Genomic DNA, 12,215 nt, shown 5'->3' with positions numbered 1-12,215 from the left:
CTTTCAGAAACAGATAAGGATAAAAGTGAATAGCTTTTAATAGACAACCGAAGTTAGAGAGATCTCCGCTGCGAGAGGACGAAGATGTTAGAGAAATAAGACAAGGGCATTAGTACAAAGGTATTTAACCTTGTATTCTAGTTTTTGTGAATTGTAGAAGGTTAGATTCTTGTTTCATACCATAACCTGTAAACGATTCAGAACTAACGGGTCATTGTATATTATTTTATATTATGTAAAAATTGTTTAGTGATACAAAATCTTGACCCCGGATTTGGGTTGTTGGAAGTTGACATCAGAGCAACATGTTTTTGGTCCCTGAAATAAGAATATGTGAGAGTAAGATAGGAATGATATGCTGTATAAGATAGGAAATATCTAGGCATACTCATGTTAAATATGAGTTGAGTGCGAATTAGGGTTAGCAGATCTGATATGTAATTAGTAAGATAGGGTTGTTGGGGAAAATATAAGGCGAATATAGCAACGTTATAGATATATTGGGTTCTCAGACCCTTTGGTAATGAGGAGTTGACAGCTCGGCGGAGATTGGGTATGTTACCCTACTTTTCATGTGGTTTTAAAGAAAAATGCATTTGAGTCTTGTGAGAACTTCATGTAAGGGAAGCTAGGTGAGTTTTAGTACGATTTAACTTAGAATTAGGTAGTAGGATGAGCTCCATGCCGGAGGCAACGAGTTGATGGAAGCTGATAAAGAGCCAAAGTTGCAAGCTGCAAAGGCACCACCGTTGCGAGATAGTTCTTATCACTTATCGGGCTCTACGCAAATAATGGTATCTACCTTATTAGGTATAGGAAAGACTAGAAAGGAGATGCGACCTTATCTACAGACAGAACATCGAATTGCATGTGTGGTTGTAAGTATAACGTCAAGGACGACGACGAGAATATCAAAGACAGTGGCAGACGTCAGCACCGGGTTAGAGTTACGAATAAAATGGTATACAACGGTAAATGATGTTTCGTCAACTAATAAGTACGAGCAGAATCCAAGGAGAAGTAGGAAATACATCAAAGTGGGGAGACCCGTACATGGACGTTCTTTTAATTATATATCTCATTAGCAGATTATAAGAATAGCAAGTAACTTATATAGTAATGACGACCAAATATTTGATTCTCAATATTTCAAAATAAGTTTTCGAAAAAGATTTTCTTAATAAATTTTCAGAAGACCTTTGCATAAAAGGAGTTTCACAAATTGGTTGTGGAATTACTACTTAAGTTCTTGTTATTATAAATAGAATCTAAAAGGATAATGGATCTAGACTCAGTGTTGTTAGTTCAGATTTATGTATGAAAACTCCTTTATGTCACAAATAAAGAGCTGATCTCCTTTGTTGACTGTTGGCTTGGGTTTAGATAAGTTTTTGGATTTGAATGGGATAGACTTGACTGGATTGCTTGGTATGTTCTTTCTTCTTTTAGAGGTGGTTGGTATTGGGATGTTCAACTCAGAAATAGGTAGGCTTTCCCAGTCTATTGGTTCATCCTTAGGAATGATTGGTTCACCATGAAAATTTATATAAAGATTGACCTTGATTTCAGCTTGCTCCAATGTGGGCAGAGTTGGTTGATTTGTGATAGTAGACTGGGTTGGCTTTGGTTCTTTCTCTTCTTCTTCAAATACCATCTTCCTCTTGGATCTTTCCTTCCTATACCCCTTTTCTGATATTTGCTTTGGTTCCTCCAGTTTCTCAGTTTCAGTTATTGTGGCAGGCTTCTCAACTTCTAATTTGGTGGAAAGATTTTCAGCTTCTTTCTTAGATTCTAAGGCAGCCTGCCTTTTCTGATTCTTGAGTCTCAATTTTTCTTCTTTCTTGGCTTCTCCAAATTGAGGATGTCCAGCCATCACACAAATTAGTTTGCCATTTCTGTAGATTTTAGCTATTCTTTTCTTCAAGATTGAGTCTCTTGGGTGTTTATGATTAGAAATGAGTGACCAAGCAGGTTCTTTTCATCTGGTTGAGGAGTTGCATAGACTAGGTCCAAATGATTCTTGATAGAATATTTTATATGAATGATTATTGGGCTTCCAAATCATAGTGGCCTTTTGATGTCTTCTAGCTGAGGTTTGATCTCTTTCCATATTCTTCAAGCTCATTTTACTTATTGGAATTTGTCTCAATTGTGTGAAGTGCTTCACAGATTTGTCTTGATTTACAATTGGACCAAAAACCTTTTTAGTTTTCTTCATTTGGTCTTTGTTAAGAAAGATTGAAGTTGTATCTATAACTCAACAATATTGGGTTGGATAACTCAACATAGAACAAGGACTTTGAAATAATCTATGTTCCACTAGAATCATTACAGATTGTTTATTGGGCATATACACAAAGGTTTTGGTAGCTACAGTGAAGAAGACGTCAACAGGGATCCGTATGAAGTTCATTAATATGTTCAGGCATCAGAGGAATAAGGTTGGAGTCATTCGAAGCAGTTATCAGAATCAGCATGAAGACCTCAACGATTCGTAGTGAAGTTATTTATATCGGATAGAAGGCTTGACAATAATTTGAGAAGATTTAGTACGAAGGCCTGAGAGCAAAACTAGTCATCTGTGAACCAGACCATTGCACTAGGTGTCAGTGATTCGTGAAAGGAAACTAAGTACTATCATTAGAAAGACTGTTAAGTGAGAATTCGTATCTGGGAATACAGGTTTCATGTTTCAGACAATGACCCAAGAGAGAAGACTCGAAGACAGGACAACTTTGAAATTGCAGTGCTCTATAGAAACTAAGTCAAAGTGATCACTACCTTGTAGTAGGAATCACCCTGATCTGTATATTGAATATCAGAATCAATATCCTGGTAATACAATTCAATATTTTATTACAGGAACTGATTTTGACTTGGTACGAGCCTCGAGGAATAAATAAGAGCCAAAATAAAATAAGAAGTGCATATATGCACCCCTAGGTCGCAAGTTAGCACACATAGGAATTTTTCTATGGAAAAATGACTCTCCTAGCTACACTATGGAGTCTTAGTCACAGGTTGGAAGCCATACAAGGGAATGGGGTCGCAGGTTAGCAAGTTAAGAAGAAAAATACAAGGCAAATATTTCTCCTTGGTAACCTTGGTCGCAGGTTGGGAGTTAGAGTGCACATAGACCAAGTACAAAGCTCCTAGGCATGCATAAGGTCACAGGTTAGCTTGTACAAGGTGGTATGGTCGCCAGTTAGGACATTTTGTGACATAAACTAAGGCAAAAATGCTCCCTAGCTAATTCATGGTCGTAGGTTAGGAGATTGGTCAAATTAACTAAGTACAAAGTCCCCTTGTAAGCTACTAGTCGCAAGTTAAATCACAGGGAGTGTAAATTAGCAAATTTGAAAGCTGTGCAATTCAAATACATGGACATAAATTAGTCACGTATCCCTACTTCTTTCACCTACCTATCAGTCTATATAATTGACAACAACAAATTGAATTCTGTATCTCTCCATTTTCAACTGTGCGAAGCTGTTGCAAAAAAATTTCAGCATTTTTTTAAAATCTTGATTTGACAAGGGAAGGTCATGTCCAATTTGTTTCATACCATTTAAAGCCTTACAAAATTGTAACACTCATTATTAAAGCTTCTTTGATTGTATTTAATATCATTTGGTAAGAGCTTTAAATTCTTAGAGTGGTAGATAGAACCCTAGATTGATAGTTATGGTTTTTGGTTCTCTCTATATTTGTTGTTTCGAATCATTAATATTTGGAGTTATAAGCAACCCTTTACGGTTTAATTTCTTAATTACAAGAATTATTCTGTGAATCTCCTTGTGTTTGTTTATTTCGTTTTCGAGTTTTATTTTCCGCTGCATTAATTGACGAAAAATGAAGAATATAAATTCACCCTCCTGTATGTACCTTTTGGACCTAACAATTGGTATCAGAGCCTACTGATTGATATATTGATCAGATCCGTAGGATTAGTAAGTTCTGTGTCGGTTTTGGTTGTTAGGTAATGAATCACACACAGGGGGGTGAATGTGTGTTTTGTGTTTTTATGCTTTTCTTGAAGTGTTTATGGTGGTGAACAAAGTAAATTAAAATCTTGTAGTAAAATATGTTAGTACTGAATTTAGACAGATAAAACAGTGAACACAAATCTTTCAAAACTCACTTAATTTTATATTAAAATTAAGAATGTTTTGCTACAAAATTTCTAGGCTCTTTGTTGATAAAAGAGCTCAGCTTCTTCCTTGAGAGAATAGGATTTTTGATCTAAATTGTTATACTTAACAAAGCATCCAATGTTTATTTTATAGAACAGTAAACACTGGTTATTACACAGTGTGCAGTAGCATGTACTAAACCTTATTTTTGGATAATCAAATCTTTCTATTTCTGGCTTAGTGTATCTTTGCTAATCTTTTACGCCTGTGAATTTACTTTGCCAGTTAATCTTGGCCTTTGATCTTGTACTCTTCAAGATGCTTTTGTAGACTTGTCAATCCAACTGATTAGATTGTTTGATGATTGATAATCTTGGATATTTAACTGTTTTGGACTTTGTACTTTGAGTTTTACCTCGAGATCTCCAGTTTGGTGTGTAGAGAACTTGACATCTCGATAAGTATATTGGCTTATCGAGATCTCTAATTACTCTACAGTTGTTTTGACTTATCGAAGTCTCTGAGTTCTCTATAAGAGAATTTGGCTTGTCGAGAACTCTCATCTTCATGTCTTCACTTTGGCTAATCGATAACTCTGAGTTCTCTTGGTTTATCGATAACTCTGAGTTCTCTAATGACAAGTTGGCGTATCAATAACTATAAGTTTTCTAGTGATAAATAGACTTATCGATATCTCAGAGTTCTTTAGTGAAGAAATGACAAGTTGATATCTCCGATCTTCAAGTCTTCAATTTGGATTGTCGATATCTCTGAATTCTTTAGTTGCTTTTCCTAACTTCTCGAATAGTCATTCTGGAGTTCTCGAATGACTTCTCTATAACACTTAATCTGTAACTTGTAGAGATCTTGACTTAGAATATTTTTCTGATAACAGATTTATTCAACTCCAAGCTTCTTCATAATTCTTCTGAGCCATGATCTTCTTGATCTTCTTCCAGATAGAATTCTTAGGCTTGATACTGTTTACAGAAAAAGACTCCAATCTGCCCTTGAATATTTTTACAGACTTAAATGGTACAACACAAAATGTAAACTTAGATTACAATACAACTTACTTAGGGTTGACAATTTGACTTAGTCTTGTTATTGTACAGGCATTTCTTGCATAACATTTGTTATTACGGAGTCTGGGAGTGCTTCTGGTGTGTAGATCTGATTTGGGTTATTTTATGGTCATAGTGTTCTTGATTGTTATGGATTGGTTGATTGATTGGTATTAGTGGATTTTGACTGTTTGGGTTATCGTATTTTGAGACGTTATATTGCAGAATTTTGGTAGATCTAAAATTATGAGTACTCGGACAGTTAATGGCATCAAGGTTCCTTCCTTCAGTAATGTCAGTGAAAACAACTAATAAATTTTAGAAGAAAAAGATCACTCTATTTATTTCAGTAGTAAACCGTGATTACAAGGGAATTTTAGAGAGTGGTCTGTTTGTACTAAGAAAGGGCATTTTTGTAACTACAGATTCAGACTGTAGAGTGCCTCAAGAGTTTATCCCAAAGGATCCGTCTGAATACACTGATAGGGATAAGGAATTAGTTTCTTTAGATGCAGTCTTCGATCAATTTTAGTTAAGTCAATGGATTCCAACATGCATCATCGGATTAAGGATTGTGTTAGTGCTAAACACATGTGGGAAACCATTGGAGCTATAGTGGAGGGAACTGAAGACAAGAACAGACTGAATTTTCTGATGTCTGAGTACAAGGAGTTTAAATCTCTTTCCGGTGAAAGTATCAAACAATTTCTTGGAAGGTACACCCAACTTATGGATGAAATGAGTACAATTGGGAATAAATACTCACAGAAACAAATAAACAGAAAGTTTATTCTTACCTTGCTCAATCATTTAAAAAATAAAGTGTTATCCAACAGAGAAGGATTGGACTTCAATAAAATGTCATTGGATGAGCTTTATGATAAGTTGAAGACCTATGAAGCTAAGGAAAAGCAGAGAAATGTCAACCATAGGTCTGAGATAGTGGACAACATGAACAAGACCATGAAAGAATCAACATGTCATGTAGTAGAGGAATACATAATTCCTGAAGAAAATATTGAAGGATCACTGACTTCGGAAGATTCTACAAGTGGATCAAATCTGAATGGAGATGAAGAAGCTATAGATGACTGTTATACTTTGGAAGAGCTTGAGAAATTAGAAGATCAAACTATATTTGAGATGGCTTCTAAATGTAGTGCAATTAAATTCAGAAGAAATTCCAAATATAAGGTTAAGTCATCTAGTGGAGACAGTCAAGATCTTGCAGATGGAGAATCTACAGAGTCCGTATCCAGTGAATGCTGCAAGGAACAATTGATTGAAGGATGCACACATGAACTGTGTGATGGTGAAGAAAAGGGACACTCTAACAGTGAAATGAAAGAGTCCACACAAGCAAATGAGAAAGAAGCTTGACTGAGAAGGAATGAAGATGGACAGAAGAAGCATCAAGACAAAGAATTAGTCAGTGATGCAAATATTCAACATCAATGGAAACCTCTTCATCGCATGTATCTTATGAGGCCACTACTAATATATCCTGGCATGATTGTAAATATTGTGATAAGGATATAAGAGTAGAATTGTTTCAACTTCATGCTAGTATGACCAGCTTTAAAGAGGAAATGAATAAAATAAAATCTAAGAATAGATTGCTGCTCATTAGAAAAGAAGAACTAGGCCTAATTACTGTTAAATTAGATAATCTTAAGAAATATAATGAATGCCTAGAGAACATGGTCAAATCCAGGTAGGTTTTAGATGATGTCGATAGGAGTCAGATAAAGTTGGAATCTAAATTGAAAGTTTATCAGAACTCTGCTATTAGCGCAAAGGAAATTATTGACAACCAAATCAGTGGAGCCATAATTGACATTGGATCCAGTGATATTGGACGGAAACATGTGATAGAAATAGAGAGTGTTGATAATGGTAATTCAAACTCTTCAGATACATCACAAGCTTCTGAAAAGGTCAATAATTGTTATGCAAAAAGGCTACTCCTGATTCTTTCAATGAAGATAAGGTGCTTGTTGAGGACTATGTCCTAAGTGAGGTAGAGTCAACTGTAGAGTCATCTGAGGAGTCAACTTCTAGTGATGAATCCGATACTCACTTAGATGGTAGAGATGATCACAAGACTAAAAAGAAGAACAGACGCAATAGAAATGAGAAGTTAGGTGTTAACAATAAAATAAAAATCTGCTAAAACCTAATTCTTCTAGGAAGTTATGCTTTAAATGTAATTCTACTTCGCATCTTGCATATGCATTACTGTGAGTAAGGTAGATAAAGGTAAAGTTCATAATAAGCATAACATGCCTACCATGCCTAGTTCTCATTCATCATGTCATAGATCTAAATGTATGACATGTGCTTTTAATACCTTGTCTTCTTATCTTAACTTGATGCATTTGCCATCCACTACTTGTAACCATAATGATAAGAACATGAGTCGAAAGCATGATAGGGCAAAGACTGTCAGTCCTCCTAAGGTTAGGAAGGAAAATTCTACTTGGAAGCCTAAAGTCATTCTACTTGGAAGCCTAAAGTCATTCTTAAGGCTTCTAAAAAGAAGAAAGAGACAGTCGATGGGAAACAAAAGCATGTTAAATTTACATCTGACATTATTCACAATATGAATCTCTTTAAGTCCCCAGGACCCAATTTATTTTGGGTACCAAAGAAAACTTGATCCATAATGTAGATAGGGCAAGAAAAAGTGAAGCGAACCATGTGGATTGTGAACATTGAATGTTTAATACACAAAAGTTCGAGGATAGAGCCCTGCTATCATAAGTGGACAAGTGAGCTGACCCAGTAGTTACCTTTGGAGATGACAACAAATGAATCACTACGGGATATAGCGTGAAATCAGGAATGTCATCATTACCTCAATATTTAAATGCATATATCTGTTGAATATATATTGCAGTTATTTGTTGAGTATCTACTTTAATAGTTTGAGTTATGGACCTCGAAGCAATTCAACTTTATTATTTGCTCCATAAGTCAAATTGTTAAAGTATTAGCAGCATTACACCTCTGATAATGTATTTAAGTGGTTTGTGATGAGTTTAATAGCATTACACTATTGAGAATCTTTTTCAGTGGTTAGTGATGAGTTTTGTAGCGCCATAAATTCTTGATAATTCATATCATTAGTTAGAAGTGATATATGTAGCATCATAAACTCTTGATAATTCATATCATTGGTTAGTGGTGATGTATGTAACATCATAAACTCTTGATGAGTCATACCATTAGTTGGTGGTGATATTTGTAGCACTATAAACTTCTGATAAATCTAGTAACAATTCTTGTTGATAGTTTTATCACTAGTTAATGGTGAGTTGTGTAGCACTACATACTTGAATAAATTTGTTGACTAATTTTGTTAATATTTTTATCACAAGATAGTGGTGAGATTTTGATAATAGTAAAATCTTTTAAATTTCGTTTTTTGAAAAACTTACTAAGATCAAAATCATGTGTGTAGCATAGTTGGACACAATTCAATTTCTATGGAGTCTAACTATTATAAGTTCTTTGTTGAATATCATAATTGGTAGTAGACTTAGTGGATAGTGAATCATGTTTGATTATGAGGTTTCATTTTTGTCATTATTAACATTTAATGACAGCAAGCTCCCAAACAATCAGAAGGAAGACAGCTTAGACAATATAGATGTTGAAGATCTTTCTGATGATGAAGACGAACCTGAAATTGTTCCAAATGAAGATGAAAATGCAGATGATCATGTCAATGATCAAAATTTTAATTCAGAATCTGATGGGAATGGTCCTGAGACAAGCAAAGATAGTCAAACTATTTCTAGAGCTAGTTCTCAAGATTCAGATTCTGAAGGACGAATTGACAGTGGTGATAGTGAATATGGTTAGGATGCAAGTAATGATAGTGGAAACTGAAAGAAGCACAGTCATACCATCTTTGGAACCAATCCACAAGCTTCAGATTCTATAGATCATGCTGAAAACAACTCAGGGGGAGAAAAAGAAGAAGATCAAAGATCCGCTGGTCAGACTCAACATAATTCTGAAAATGCTGAGTCATCAAGAGCTAGTCTACCAAGATGTAAGAATGAAGTAAAAACCATCCTTGGCATATGATACTCAGTAATTTTGATACTAGAGTAAAGGCTAGAAGATCAGAAGAACAAGAACAAGGATCTACTAGTCAGACTCAACTTAATTCTGGAAATGCTGAGTCACCAAGAGCTAGTCTACCAAGACGTAAAGAATGGAGTAAATACTATCTTTGACATTTGGTACTTAGTGTGTCTAATACTGGAGTAAGGGCTAGAAGAGCTGCTGTAAACAATTGAATGGATTCTGGTTTTCTATCACAAATGGAACCAAAGGAAGCAGTGAAGCTCTTAGAGATCCAGATTGAGTGATTTCCATGCAAGATGAACTCAATCAGTTTGAAGATTAAAATTGTGGAGGCCTGTTCCCATATTCAAGGATAGATCACAATCTTTAAATAGTGAAGATCTTTCTAAGAGTGACAAGGGGAAGTCATGTCCAATTTGTTCCACACCATTTAAAGCCTTACAAAATTGTAACACTCATTATTTAAAACTTCTTTGATTGTATTTAATATCATTTGATAAGAGCTTTAAATTTTTAGAGCGATAGATAGAATCCTAGATTGATAGTTATTGTTTTTGGTTCTCTCTATATTTGTTGCTTCGAATCATTTATATTTGGAGTTGTAAGCAACCCTTTACGGTTTAATTTCTTAATTACAAGAATTACTCCATGAATCTCCTTGTGTTTATTTATTTCATTTTCGAGTTTTATTTTCCGCTGTATTAATTGACGAAAAATAAAGAACATACATTCACCCCCCTTGTATACCTTTTGGACCTAACAGTCTTTCAACTTGAGTTCAGGTGCTGCAATATTGATCAAGTATATGTTATCTAATATTGGTGGCTTTGAGAAAGTAATGGCTGGAACAATTACTTTGGTGACTTGAATGTGCACATCCTTTTCCCCCTCACTAGCTTGGACAATTGCATCTTTCTCCCCCTTTTTTATCATCAAGTAATGCAGGGGTTGGAGTTTGAGCAGCCACCAAATTCTGAAGAAGGAGTGTCTGATGGACTTGGTTGACAAGCACCTTGGTAATAGAATTCTCTACGGCTGTCAACCTAGAGTCCAAAGAATCAATTTTGCTACTCAAGTCATAGTCCTTCCCGAGTTTCTAATAGATGTCTTTCAATGTTGGTCTTGATGTCATCCACATCTTGAATCTGTTTGAAAGATTGAATCTTGTGCAGTTGTAGAGATTCTAGATGGGCTTGGAGAAGACTTTTGGTATTGGCATCTGTGGTGGCTTGAAGAGCTGATTGAGTTTGATGGATAAGCTTGAATAGAGTAGACTTAAAATAATGATCAGTGCAGTCCTTGTTAAATATCCAGGCTGGAGTGCTTGTGGTTGAGCTAGGACCTGCATCTCCCCCTATGTCCATGCCATCATCTTCCTCATTAGAAGCATCTCCAAGAGAGCCACTAGAATCAAACTCAAGATCATCACCAGCTGTAGGTGGAAGAGAGTTGATTGCATCCTTGGCTCTTAGCATAGAAGCTGTTATGTGCACAAGCTTTAAAGTCCTCTCAGCCGCCTCATTTCCCTGTCCAGCTAGAATTTGATATGCTGGAATAGGACAAGTAAATGTCTTAGCATCAAAAGAAACAGAGTCTAAAATAGCTTGATATTCTTGCTGAAATAACCGCTTCTTTTCTGCGTCACTGACAACCTTTAACGCATCAGCAATGGGCTCTTCCTATTCTTCTGTTATAACTGCTTTTCTCTCATTATTTCTCTTTTCTTACATCAAGGGCTCCTCTTGGATTCCCACCCTCACACCCTCAGCTTCACCATCTAAGGTGGGACTCCTCTCACTCACTTTTTCCATGCTGGAAGAAATAATATGCATTTGATCACTCTTTTGCTCTCCTTTTGCCTGAGAGCAACTCAGCCTCTCACTCAATTCACTCTCTTCCCTCAATCCTAATAGTGATTGAACAAACACTAAGGCATCTACACTAGTAACATGTTTGGAAATTTCAAGTTGTGTAGAAACTTCCAACAGATGAGGAACATCCATCGAAATAGTAGTTGTGAATGTCGACAGATTGCTATGAAGCTTATCTGTCAAGAAACAGTCACTAGTCGACGGATGAGGAATATCCGTCGAGAGAGTACAAATGATAGAGTTATGAGTTGAAACTACAGTAGAATCTGTGATGATTGATTTGAGATTATACACAGATTTCTCAGTAGAATCAGAAAGAAATGGAAAGTGAGCCAACAAATCATTTATAAGATGATGCTCACTGTTAAGTGGCATTTATGTCCACTTAGAATGCTCTATAAAGGCTTGAATTGGTGTTTTGTACTAAAGTTATTTGTGTTTTTGATGTGTTTTGTAGTGTTTTTTCATTTCAAGATTATATCAGGAACTCAGGTGAATTGGCATTGATTTGATGCTAATTTAGTGTTAGGAATGTGTCAAGAAGATTGCTCGTGAAAAGACCAACTCAAAACAGCAAGAAAAGCAGAAGTTAGGATTATCTCCAGAAAGTCAGCGCGCTCGCTCTATAGTAGAGCACGACCGCGCTAGGATTACAGAAGTACAGCGTGCCCGCGCTGGTAAAGCGCGCGGCCGTGCCGGTTTGAATTCCAGGAATCATGTTTCTACTCTGATTTTGATCCAAAAGACTTCTAATATGCATGGGCTACTATATATACATAACTTATGATCGTTTTTCATAACAAGACGTACCAGAGCTTAAGGAGAAGGCGCAAGAAGACCGTAGTGCACAATTTAACCAAGGCGAAGATGATCTAGTTTATTCTTGTGATTCTTTGTTTTAAGTTGTAACGGCACCACTGATTCTTCAAGTGCTAGGGGTGTAAGGTTGGGTTTTGCAACTCCCGAGGCTGAGGCAGAGTATACGAGGCTACTTTCGAAGCCTATGGCCAATGAGCATGATTTTCTACCATCAAGAAAGATGGTAAGTT

The sequence above is a fragment of the Apium graveolens genome, chromosome 2 (assembly GCF_009905375.1).
Source record: "Apium graveolens cultivar Ventura chromosome 2, ASM990537v1, whole genome shotgun sequence".
NCBI lineage: Eukaryota > Viridiplantae > Streptophyta > Magnoliopsida > Apiales > Apiaceae > Apium > Apium graveolens.
Note: the sequence above shows the minus strand (reverse complement) of the source record.